Source organism: Odontomachus brunneus, unplaced genomic scaffold (assembly GCF_010583005.1).
Source record: "Odontomachus brunneus isolate Ranch 3 - 2012 unplaced genomic scaffold, Obru_v1 Obru_scaffold_014, whole genome shotgun sequence".
NCBI classification, from domain to species: domain Eukaryota; kingdom Metazoa; phylum Arthropoda; class Insecta; order Hymenoptera; family Formicidae; genus Odontomachus; species Odontomachus brunneus.
This window is the reverse complement of record NW_022639464.1, coordinates 284,687-297,002: the sequence shown is the minus strand read 5'-3', so window position 1 is coordinate 297,002 and position 12,316 is coordinate 284,687. Positions and strand designations below refer to the sequence as shown.

Genomic DNA, 12,316 nt, shown 5'->3' with positions numbered 1-12,316 from the left:
ATTTATCTTATAAAATATACTTTTCGTTATTTTGTAATAAATATTAATGATCAAATAATCTCATCTCAGAAAAATTTTTAAGCTTATTCTTATCAGAAGATCTTATTAAAAAAAATAATGAATATTTTAAAAAACTGAAGGGCAAACGATATCTTAAAAAAATCTGAAAATTACATTTTTTTTAACACTATCAGTGTCGTAAACAAAATAAATTTATGATCTAAAAAACTCTTAATTTCTGGTATGTCTTATAATAGTCTTGTAAAATTATGTTTTATAAACGTATATAACCATAACCATTTCTTACCCAATATTTGTACCATCTCTACTTTTTCATGGTATGTTACTGAAATGTACACTATATGACATTTGAAAAATAGGCTACTTAAAGTTACGTTTTAATTTTGTGACATATAACAAGGGGTGAGTAAAAATATGCGGAATAGATTGACCGTTAAATAAAAGTTAGAAGTTTCAGAGAACTATTATCCGATGAAAATTGCGAAACACAGAAAATTTCAAACAGAATTGACGAAACTGGGGTTAGATTAAAGGTCAAACAACTGATAATTTCACTATCCCCCGATTAACTACGATAGCTAACAGAAACTCTTGATATTTCTCGTTACTCGACTATTCCTGAAAACCCAAAGTTTCTCTGATATTATTTTCGCGATGTTTAAAAAGAGACGAATTTTCCCGTGATATCTTCTTCACATCGCGATTGCAAGCTGTGCTTTTTTAAATAAAGCAGAAGACAAGGATTTGAGATTTAGCCATTACGTTCTCAAGTTCCTCATTCAATGCCAGTGTTTTTCAGTTCCCTGAAGGAAGAAAGTTTTACGATCGCACGTTTCAGCGTCTCCTCTTCCTTCTTTTCAACGTATATCGTCGTTTATTTCCACGTAACTCGTGAACTGTATCATTAATATAAACTATAGCCGTGAACTAATCCCGAGTAAAAATTTTGGTCCTATGTTAAATCTTGAATTCTGTAATGCAGTAGGAGTTAAATTACCAAAGTAGATTTAATTCTAATGATAAAATTTACTTCTATTCTGATGATGTCCGAAATTTCCCTTTTCACTTTCTTCAGTCTCAAAATAGGTTGTAGGTTCAAGAATATCAAAATAGATATTGAACAGAATACTGAAGCTGAAAGTAGGATCAAAATTTTGACTCGGTTGAATAGAAATAGAAAGAAATGGATGTAGATTTCAAAGTATCAAAATAAGGTGTTGAATAGTAAGGCTAAAAGTAGGATAAAAATTTCGACTCGGGATGGCTGTAAACTAATGTATTAGATGTAAAAGTCACGCCAAAGTTCTAAATTTGCGACGAAAGAGGATAAAGAATGGAATGTGCGCAGTGCCGGAAGGTGTGAGAAACGGAGACGAGATCGAGAGGGATCTGCGATCCGACGGAAACTCGTAAAAAGCTCACGCCCGTGTTCGTTACCTTCTTCCGGTCACGCGTTGCTTACGTAATCGCGATACGCGGGACGGACAAAGACGAAAAAGACAGAGACAATGTCTTCTCAGACCCGGCGAAACGCTTCCTGGCTGGAGCGTTAACCGCCCAGAAGTTTTTTTCGCGTCGGCGAGGTCGTAAAATTCGTATTGTCCGGCTTTATCTTCTTTCGTTCTTAATTTCTCGTTCTATCTGCTATTCACATCACGCTGGAAGTCGCAGTTAATGAGAAATCGCCTCACTCGCGTCCGCATTATTCCGCGATGTTCCGATACGTCGAGATTAAAATTTTATGTATGCGTTTCTTCGCGTCACGATCCATGCTATATATTTTAGTTTTTACAGCGTAGAACGCGAGGGAATATTCCACGCTTGTGTAATGTGTTCGAAAGCACTTAATTCCCATGCCCGATCTGAAAAATAAGCTTCTTCACTCGTAATTGGAATCATCAATATCACTCGAAGCTTCTTCCTTCTTTTTCTCCTTCCCTCTCTTCTCCCTCTCTCTCTTTCTCACAAACACACACAAGTATATTACTTAAGTATGTTGCTTAATCTGACCCAGAATTTAAATTTCTGCATGCTCAAATTGTCTGCTGCACAAACTTCTTTTCAATTTTGTACTGATTTTGCTTCTTGGTACGATTGATTTTGTACTTGATTATGTTTGTACTTAGTGTAGTTCACGTTCTCTCTATTAACTATCTTTCTTTTGTCAACTTTACATATATTACTATTTACTTTTCCTGTTATCTTTCTTTCCTTTGTTGGATCAGAGCGATGCTTAATATCTCACTGTCTTCTTTCATTACATTATTCTTTAAATTAGTCATATTACACTTTACTTTGCTATATAAACATATCGTTATTTTTATTGTTACAATGCTCATCTATATTGTGCATTATCATTACGATTTGTTTCGGATTGCGTCTTCGCATTGGCTTTCAGCCATATTTGCTATCACTTTTTGTGTACCTAAAGAGATAATAAATTCTCTCTCTTTTCTTCTCTCTCTGTCTGTCGGCTCTCTTTGTCCCTCCTTTTATAAAATCCCTGTACTGCATAGCGTGCTTTTATCCGCGTAAAAGTGCCATAATGAGGCTACAATGCGGACACAGCGCGAAAATTGCAGGCACAGTTATAGACACTATATATCGAATAATGTCCGCGTCCGCCGGAGGAAATCACAGTGAAATCATCCAATTAACGAAATACCTAATTTTCAATGAAATTCCCATTATGCTGCATACGCGGATAAGCTTTAATATTAAAGCATTTTATTAAAACGTAAAATATTAAAACACTGTAATGCATCCAGTCGGCTCGTCAAATAGCGTCCGTGTTTGTGCTGCAAACGTTACGTGCGCATTTGCAGCTCGGAAACAAATTATATCATTTCCGACCCTGCTTACCACCGTCGCGATCAGTAAATATTCCACCGTACGAGCGGCAATTTAAAAGTCGTCATTGCCGCGCACAGTCGATGCGGCATTTGTCGTCGATATTATTAATCCTAGGAAGCGCGCGACGAGAGACGACGAGAGTTCATTGACGCGGCGCGATTGGGAAAGATTTTCATCGTGAAATAAACACCGTTCTCATCAGACGTTAATTTGGAAAAATCGACGAGTACAAACGCCCCCAGGAGAACATTCAATGCGCGCACAGAATTGTGGGTACTATATAAAAGTAAATAACAAAATGTTCCGCGATAAAATTATCGATATCGCATCGGGACGACTTTTTTGCGATATTTTTGAATTTATGACTTTAAATGCCAAAATATTAACGACTCCACGAAAAATGTACAAAAAAGGTTCTTTTCACGTGTGTTTTAATAGAATATGAATCACGGATTATCCGCGTGCATTTGTCCGAGTCGCAGAAAAATTAAATTCGTCGGGATGCCGGCCGTTAAATCATTTCCTCTCAGTCGAAGGGACCCGCACGCCGAGTTCTGCTCTCTATTTTACAATTATTATCGCACGAAATGGAGAGCGTCAAAAGCGAGAGCTCCTCAAGATAGCAAATGTGAATCTTTTTCAAGCCTAAGGATACTCTCGCGCCTCCTCGAAATGCGCAAACAAACCGCCCGTTCCCTTTCCGGAAACCGCAACAGCACCGCGAGAGTTTCCCCGTCTATTTTTACTAGTCGGCTCTTGAGGGTCAAGATTTGTGAGGGCGAGGGTGTCCTCGCGCGCTGTCGACGTGAAACATTTGTCACGATCAAATCCTCGTGACTCGCAGCCACGGCACCGGGTCTTTTGTCAAAACAAACGAGCCAATCGTTCAAGTCGCGTTTGAACGAAAAGAAAGGAAAAATAACGAAATTGAAAACTGGAGAATACGGGAGACCGGGGCTGGATGCCCTACACCTCAGAATTTCGAAGTTACAACCTCTCAGACAACTAATTATTGTGACTGATTGTACGAACATGTTAGAGGCAGTCTCTTCTTCTATGTGTTAATGCTCGCCACGTCCTGTTAACCGTATATTTCGTTTTGTAATAATCAAAACATGCAGCAACGTGGCCATCTTGCCCTGACACCAGGTTCAGTTGCTCAATAATGCAGGGTAAGAAGGCCACCTAAAATATGTATCCTGATTAGTAGTTTTCATACGAGGTTCCCGCAGCTCTCCTGCTAGTCCTTAATTATGGGTTAATTTTATCTCGTCCGTTTCTGTGCTCTATTTCAATCATTTTATGAGTGGAAATTGCTTTTTATCCGAAACAGAACATCATACACTTGCAAAAAACTTCATTCTAGCTAGTAACTCTTAATTTTACTCACTCACGGTGGAAAATATTAATACAAAATTTCGAGAGGCTCGTAAATTTACTCTGCTACTACTAAATCGGTCTTTTTCTCTTTTTTAACTGTAATATTATTCCCATTTTAATGAAACTCTCAGGGAAAGGTATCTAGATATTAAAAGGATTATTTTACGATTTTATATATCAACTGTTCCTCGAAAGATAAATACTAAAAAAATTTGAAACAGTGTATCATACACTTGGAAGAAACTTTCTTTTAGACAATAATTTCTAATTTTATTCACTCAAGATAGAATAGAAGAATATTAATTTTGGGAGGTTTGAAAATTTATTTTGCTACTGCTAAATCGGCTTTTCTCTTTTTTAACTGCACGGAGAAAACTACTATGATTGTTCCATTTATATATTCTACGGTTAGAGAGAAAATTTATGTGAAATAGATCAACTAAATAGAGATAGAGCTACTAAATCTATCTTGTATACATGGGCAAAAAATAACATTAATATCTTATTATTGCAACCATATTTAGGCAGATTATATCTTTAGCGCTTTCTCCATGTATAATATTATTTCTATTTCAATGAAACACTCAGGGAAAAGTGTCGAAAAGGATCATTTCGCGATTGTATATCTATTCCTCTCAAGATAAATTCTAAACAAAGCACATGGACAATGTATTCCTGGAGGCATTTAGATATTTTTTCTCTATTTTCTGTGGCGACAAAGCGTTCTACTACCAGAGTATATCATCATACTTCGCGAGAGCGCCTTACTTCACATAAGATTAAGGAAACGGGCAAGTTTTCTTTAACAATAAAATGACTAGATTTCTCAAAGTCCGTCGCTTGTCGTATCGAGAATTTATGAGATCACCGTGCAATTAAGGATTTCCAGTTGCTGACGAAAATTCGGCCTAACGAGTTCTCTTTATTTTTTCGAGAAGACACCGCCGAGCGTTATCGTCGGAAAATAGCAGCAGGTGTGACCACTCAGCGGAGCGTTTATTTTCGTGCGCTCTATGGAATTCGTGTCGGGAAGTAATATCTTTCCCTGATTCATGAATTTTTACTTGACGCGTTATATTATGCATTCCTCTCGTGAGATCTTTACGGATTCCGCTTGTTAATTGCAACACCAAGGCGCGATAAAAAGTTTAAGTTACGTAGTGAGATGATGTCGGATTGTGTGCAAATGCAGAAGGTAACTTCACAGTACACTGAGAAGAAATCGTCTAAAAAACAAAGTATACATGGAGAAAAAAGATTTGCTAATATATGGACAACTAAAAATATCAACTGCAGGAGAAAATTTTCTTGCTTTCATAGTAAAAGTTATTTAGTTGTGATAGCTAAAAGATTTGCTAATATATATATTATACAACTAAATAATTTTTACTATGAAAGCAAGAAAATTTGCTCCTGCAGTTAATATTTTTGTCCATATATTAGCAAATCTTTTTTTTCTGTGTATTTATTCATTGAGTACTAATAGCATATTTACTTGAACTAGTATACATATTTTTACTCTGAGAACAAATTTCCTTCAAATAAGAAAAGATATGTATTTTCTTGAAAACCATAGCTTTTCATGAAAGCACAAACATTTATTTCATCTAAGTGAAAGAGAGAGAATGTAGATTTAAATAAATATATTATTAGTACCTACGAAGTATAAATAATTTTAATTTTTTACGTATATTTATTAATTTAATTTTTAGATATTTTTAAATATTTAATTTTTAGATTTTTAGATATTTTTCTCTTAAAAAAAGTGTTGGAACTATGTAATGCTACAGAAGAATAGATTCTTACAGACTCTTATTTCGTATTCTTTGAGCTGTTTGTTCACATTCCAATTTATAATTAACCATAAACGTCTCCTATATATAATAGAATTACAAAATTCCCAAGCGAATCTGTCATTTCACGAAAAGAAGCAAAATGTATTTTTCCAGTTATATTATTAGACTATAATTATAGAAAGTAATGTGATATAATACTTTAATATGATTTCTCTCACAATGATCACAACTCTCTCTTCCTTTTTCTAAATCAACTAGTCTCCACGTTCTGTAATAAGATCTCGTTGTAGAGTCTGCGGATTTGTTGCAATTCGCGGCGGATGTTTTACTCGCTTGCGGATAATTCGCTAATTATCGACGGTACAAAACGGCAGAAATCGCTTGTCAACGGTGGCTTCCAGTTGACGAGTTATCGCTTAAAGCGTCGTCCTAATCAGGCGGCCGACACGACGCGATCGAACAATCTCATTAATAAGCAAAAAAACGCCGACGGTGCGCGGTGACGCGCTGATTAAAGCTCTCGAGAGCTTTCAACTCGCGCGCGCGTTTATCGCCGGAAGAAAGAGGCATTTTTCCATGTATTAATCCGGTTTATCGCCGCGCTCTGACACTGATATCCTCATCGAAGTAGACGCGCCCGCCTAACAGGATTTCCGCGATATCGCCGGTCGATCTATCGCGATCTATTCGTGGCCGCTTTCGTCAGACGAAAGACGATTTATTATACACAGGATCGTGCGCGTTACAAGACTAATTTTGCGACACGACTCGGAGGCTATTCAAGTCCGGATATGCGCTCCGTGCTTTCCCGAATACTTATTCCTTCGAAAAGGCAATTCCGCTGCGAATACTACGGGTATCAAGAACAATACTGTGAAAAAGCCAAACTTTTCCCGCAAGGGAGATGTACACTGAGAGAAATTATCCGATTAAAAATTAACAAACAAATATTTTCGATCAAATTCCGAACAATTTTTATATTCGATAAGAATATCCGATTAAATTTTATCGAATCTTGATTAAATCGGAAACCCGATTATAATGGCATTTCATCAGATAAACCGATGAAAAAATTATGAACCGATATTTCTTATCAGATGCTTCCTGGTTGAACACAAAAATGCATCGGTATTTTAATCAGAAATATTCGTTTAATTTTTTACCGGATAATTTCTCTCAGTGTATAAAATCAGATTATATTTTTGGGCCTGCTGAATTCGAATATAAAGCTTAAAGTTGTCTAAATTTCGAGAAACTTTGTTAAATTGAAGTTTTTCTGTAGAAAAACCTTGTTTTTCAGCAAATATTTTTTTAATAATCGATTGATAGTTATGAACAAAATAAAACTTTTATTGATATTTTTATTGATGTTTTTTAATTTAACAAATGTTACTTGATTATCTGATTTATTCTCGCAACCCCGTGAATCATAATGCAGAGGAGATAACGTACAATCGAAAGCAGCGTTCATGTACGGAGCAACTAACTAATGCTCACATCGTTATTCATGATGTAACATAAACCACTTTTTTGTTACAAAGAAGAAACTTTTAATTTTTTTGAAAATATATCTGACAACAAAAAAAAAAAGAGTAGGTTTCGGTTAGTAAGAACTACAAGTAGAGAAAGTCGGGGCTAGTTAGCTGCTAGGATAAGTTGGTAAAACCGATTATTTCTAGTATTTTCTAAAAAGTTACAAAATTAAGCAAACAAGATTTTTAAACACGTCAGAGATGGCTTTGAAATACCTGCGTGTTTGATTCTGAGATCTCTTAAAGGACAGTAAAAATAATTTATCCCGGTCTCCTCTATATGTCAAGTGTCACAAAAATATTAATGAAAAATCAATAAAGAAACTTCCTTTGTTCACTTTTAAATCGTTCATTAAAAAGTATTTGCTGGAAAACGAGGTTTTTCTATAAAAAAAATTGCATTTTCACAAAGTTCCCCGGACTATTTTAAGCTTCATATTCGAGTTCAGCGGACCAAAAATTATAATGATAGCCCGGTTTCATACATTTTGGCTCTTTCACAGCATTGTTTTATCCACATCACTGACAAGGAAAAAAGAAAATGGCATGCGATCGGCTAATTATTCGCAAGCTCGGACATTAATTTGACAGTGCACGGTTTTACCAATATTATTGATAGTTACATCTCGATGAGCATTTGTACGATTCGTTTCGTGCATAAATTATTGCAATCCTTTATTGGCGTTTGTGCAACATTTGGAGAGTTGCACGAAGAGTGCTCTCAAATGAACGAACTCGAAATGAAAACATCACCTCGCGTCTGAAATGTAGAAGATGCCAGTTAGATCCTTCAGCGCGCGAGACGTGATCCGCAAACTCGACAGAGGATATACTTTTAGCAACGGCCTGAAGTTCCCCGCGGCTACCTTCTGCAATATTTATGACGGTTTAACAATTGAGAGCGATCGGTCGCGGGAAAGACGTAATCCCGGATTATGCGCGATATGGAAAGCGCGACGTGGCTAATGAATCTCGTGTCATTCCCTCCGAGTCGTCTTTCTTCATCGCGTCGTCGCGACGCTAATTTCGCCGACTTCCGTTAACCGAGACGTTATCGCGCTTCGCTCCGCGAGGCAGATCGCGATTATCATTCAGGAATCCCGAAGCGCGCAAGCAAAGTGCGCGTTCACGCGTCGTCGACTTTGCGTTATTTTATCGCCAGGTCCCGCCAGCACACGGCCGATTAAGACCGATGAAGGAAACACCTAATTATGCAAAGCGTAATACCTAGGTGTGCGTATAGTTCGCCTTCAGCAGGGAAGTAAGGATCTGTTTACAGCACTCGCTTTGAAAAAAGAACGCAAAAGCCAACTTGGATAATACTAACTGCCACGGTGCAATTAAATGATGACCACAATTATATAATTAAAATGTAAATTATTATATAATTAAAATTGTACATTACAATTATCAAATTACACATACACAATTATATAAACATACACAATAATATAATTGAAAATTATATTCACGCAAAATTCGTGTATTTGAAGGCAAGGAAAACCCTACTAGAAAAATACGTGATTTATGTAGACATCTGACTAATTATTGTCAAATATGCATTCTCATTAGTTGCAAAAATACTGCGATGGAACTGAAATAAAAACAGGTCGGACCAGTTTACTGTGCAATATGTAGACCTTAGATCCTTTCCAAAAAAAACATAGTATCAGTAATATTAAGTTTTATAATGCACGTATTGTAGTATCTGCCGTGAATAAATTCGAAACGTATTTATTTATGTTGTTGGAAAAGAACCTAAAGTTACGTGAACGACGAGTGAACGTGTAGAAAAGTATGAAGTAAAAAAAAAGAATATTGAAGGTAACAAGATATTTGACAATTGATATTTAATCCTGTAACAGAGATAACAAGAGATGAGAAATGAAAGTGAGCAGAAAAAACAAATAGGACTGTGTTAATAATACGGAATTTTATTATTACCAAAATACATCGGACTATCTTGATGGTAGTGAAAACTATCATAACAGCTCAAACTCAAAGCCTAATAGCAAGATTACAAGAATAGATGAAAGGACATGTGTCATTTGATGGTTGCGAGAGTGTCATGTACAAAAGGCGGAAAACATGAGAGAAAATATATATTACACAAGTTTTCTGTTTTGTGACTCTCATTAGCATTAACATTTTTTAATTAGAAAGCATGCGCGAGAAATGATATACTACTAAAGCAAACCTGGTCATTTTACGAGCAAGAGATTTGATTGTTAAGTAATTGAGTGATTTTTTTATCGATTCTTTGTTCTATTTATCATTTTATTATCAGTAAATGGGCGCAAATTTTGCACATCTTTTGTATGCAGTAATCGTAGAAAAAGTATTAAAGGAAAATTCGAAATCGTGCCTCATCAATTTCTTTATTATTATTGAATATGAACGACATTAAACGGTAAAAAGATAAGAAATAAAAATGAGCAATGAGAAATATAAACCAAAATTTTTTTATTTTTATTTCTTATTTTTATGTATTTTATTTTATTATTCTTATTTTTATTTTATTAGACAAAAAATTTCTTTTTCATTTTTATATCTTATTTTGGACGTGCTACAAACATTTAAAAAAATAAGGATTTAGGTAACCGGCCCAATTTCGATAACTGTCCTCTACATCTTGATTAGAATTCTAAGTAGTTTTACTCTTCAGTTATATTAGACATAATTTTTATTTATTATTTTTTTATGTGCATATCAAGCATCTTATTTTCTTTCCTATACAAAGAGGATTTTCCTGTTGTTAACGAATAAATAACTTGACATAAGTTATCCAGCAGCCGCTCGAAAACTGCAGTGAATTTCCACCAAGAGGAGAAAGGAAGATCTCTAGGGAAGCCTTGGTTTACCGCGACGTTGTAATACGTCGCGTAAAGTATCCCGATATTTACAACTCGCGCGAAATTCCGATCCGGGAGCGGAGCCCGGAGTGCGATCTGAGCGAACGTGACAGAGATATCCGCGTGATATCACACGAGACTCGCGCACCGTAAATAGAACTTCAACTCGTTTCCTCTGGAACTCCTGGCGCAAATTCCAGTGGATGATGCATGTTCGCGCCGCGTTCGGTTTATAAATCGATGCGAAATTATCCCTCGTGTTATTGCCAGTCAATAAATTAGTGCCGTGCTCGCGACGTTGCTCTTAGGAGCACCGTGTCGTTTAGATTTCAATTTAGATCCGACGATTCGAACGCGTCGACGCGCGAGATTCCTCAGAGAGACATCGAAGAGCGATGCACGCGCGCACGCTGAGATAAACCGCGATTCCGAATAAAAAGCGCGATGCATCCGGGTGGACGATCGCATAGCCAGTCAGCCAGCCAGCCTTGCCTCCCCCTCGAGTCTCGCTATAAATATTTATCGGCTTGTAAAGATTTCCCAGCATCCCACGGCGGCACGGCGAGCGAATGTTATGAAGCCCGGCTTGAGATACGGCCGATTAGCGTGTAATTAAAATCAACCGATGGAATCCGGCGCGTCCGTCCCGCGAACTTTTCCTATAAGCTTATGCATTTACCCTCGAGCCGCGCGGATCTTTTCGACAGCGGCGGCGGCGACAAGTTTTCGCGATTAATTATGCATTCCCGTCGGAGTGCGTCGGGCCGCACAAGAGAGGCACGACAGAAGTATCCCGCCGGATTACCACGGGCACGCGGCCGTTTGCGCCGCGCTTTTCCCTCCCTCCGCCCCGCCGGTGACCTTTTTTCCTCCTTTTCTTTCTTTTGCCCGCCGTTTTACGGGGCAATAAATTGCGAGTAAACGAGCCAGGGCCCGCGCTGACCTACGACGGCGGTTTTCGTTTCGCGGCTCGTTTCTGGGCTTAATGCGATGCGCGCGTCTCGACGACGGCGACGGCGACGGCGACCCGTTGTGGAAAGTAATTACGGGCCGAGCTGAATACTTTTTAAATCGCATTAGAGCCGATGTCTCTCAAGAGTGGCCCGCGGTGATCCCGGCTCCGCGCTCCTCAGGACGCGCGCTGAATCTTTGAGAACATCAAAGACATCTTTCGAGCGCATTTAATCGTCGAGTAAGAGAGGACTCTCTCTTCTTGATTCTGCCCTTTTCTGGTTCAAACTGAGAGACGCTCCACAGGCGATTTTTATTCTCTTCGTTGACGCGCAGCAACCGTGACATACATGTTGCCATGATGTGACGTCTCGGTTTCTCATTGTTGCTGCGAAGGTTATGAAAAAATCGCGATTAATATGCGGCATCTCAAGCCAGTTTTACTGATTGCTACGCTAATAAATAGGAAAAATGTGCCGCATCTATTGTTATTATATCCCTAAAAAATATAATCCCATCGTTAGCGAAATCCTCTTATGTACGACCTCAAGAGGATTCTTTTAAAGCCAAAAGGAAAATATTCTAGCACCCAAAAAAAAAACTCTAATTTCGAGGTGCTGTTTCCTGTAATTCTATATTTAAAAAATTTTTAAAGCAAAAGGATCCTCTTAGTAATAATAATAGCAATGTAACATTAATAATAATTATTTTAATAATAGTTTTTCTAATAAAAAGAAAAAAATATTCTGCTTAGAATATTTTCCTTTTGGTTTTAACAGAATCCTCTTAAGGCCATATATAAGAGGATTTCGCTGAAAAGATAATATTTTTTAAGTGTATATCATTATCATTATTTTTACTTACTATATATCTCATACTTATATTTATTCTATTATTATTACGAAGAGATAAAGAAATGTCAAGATTGTCG

General features: G+C 37.2%; 1 protein-coding gene across 13 annotated transcripts in view; it reads left to right on the top strand.

The window, feature by feature from the left end:
* Positions 1–12,316, top strand: part of LOC116841207 (E3 ubiquitin-protein ligase Rnf220-like) — a 362,999-nt gene that overhangs the window by 257,661 nt on the left and 93,022 nt on the right. The window lies entirely within an intron of this gene.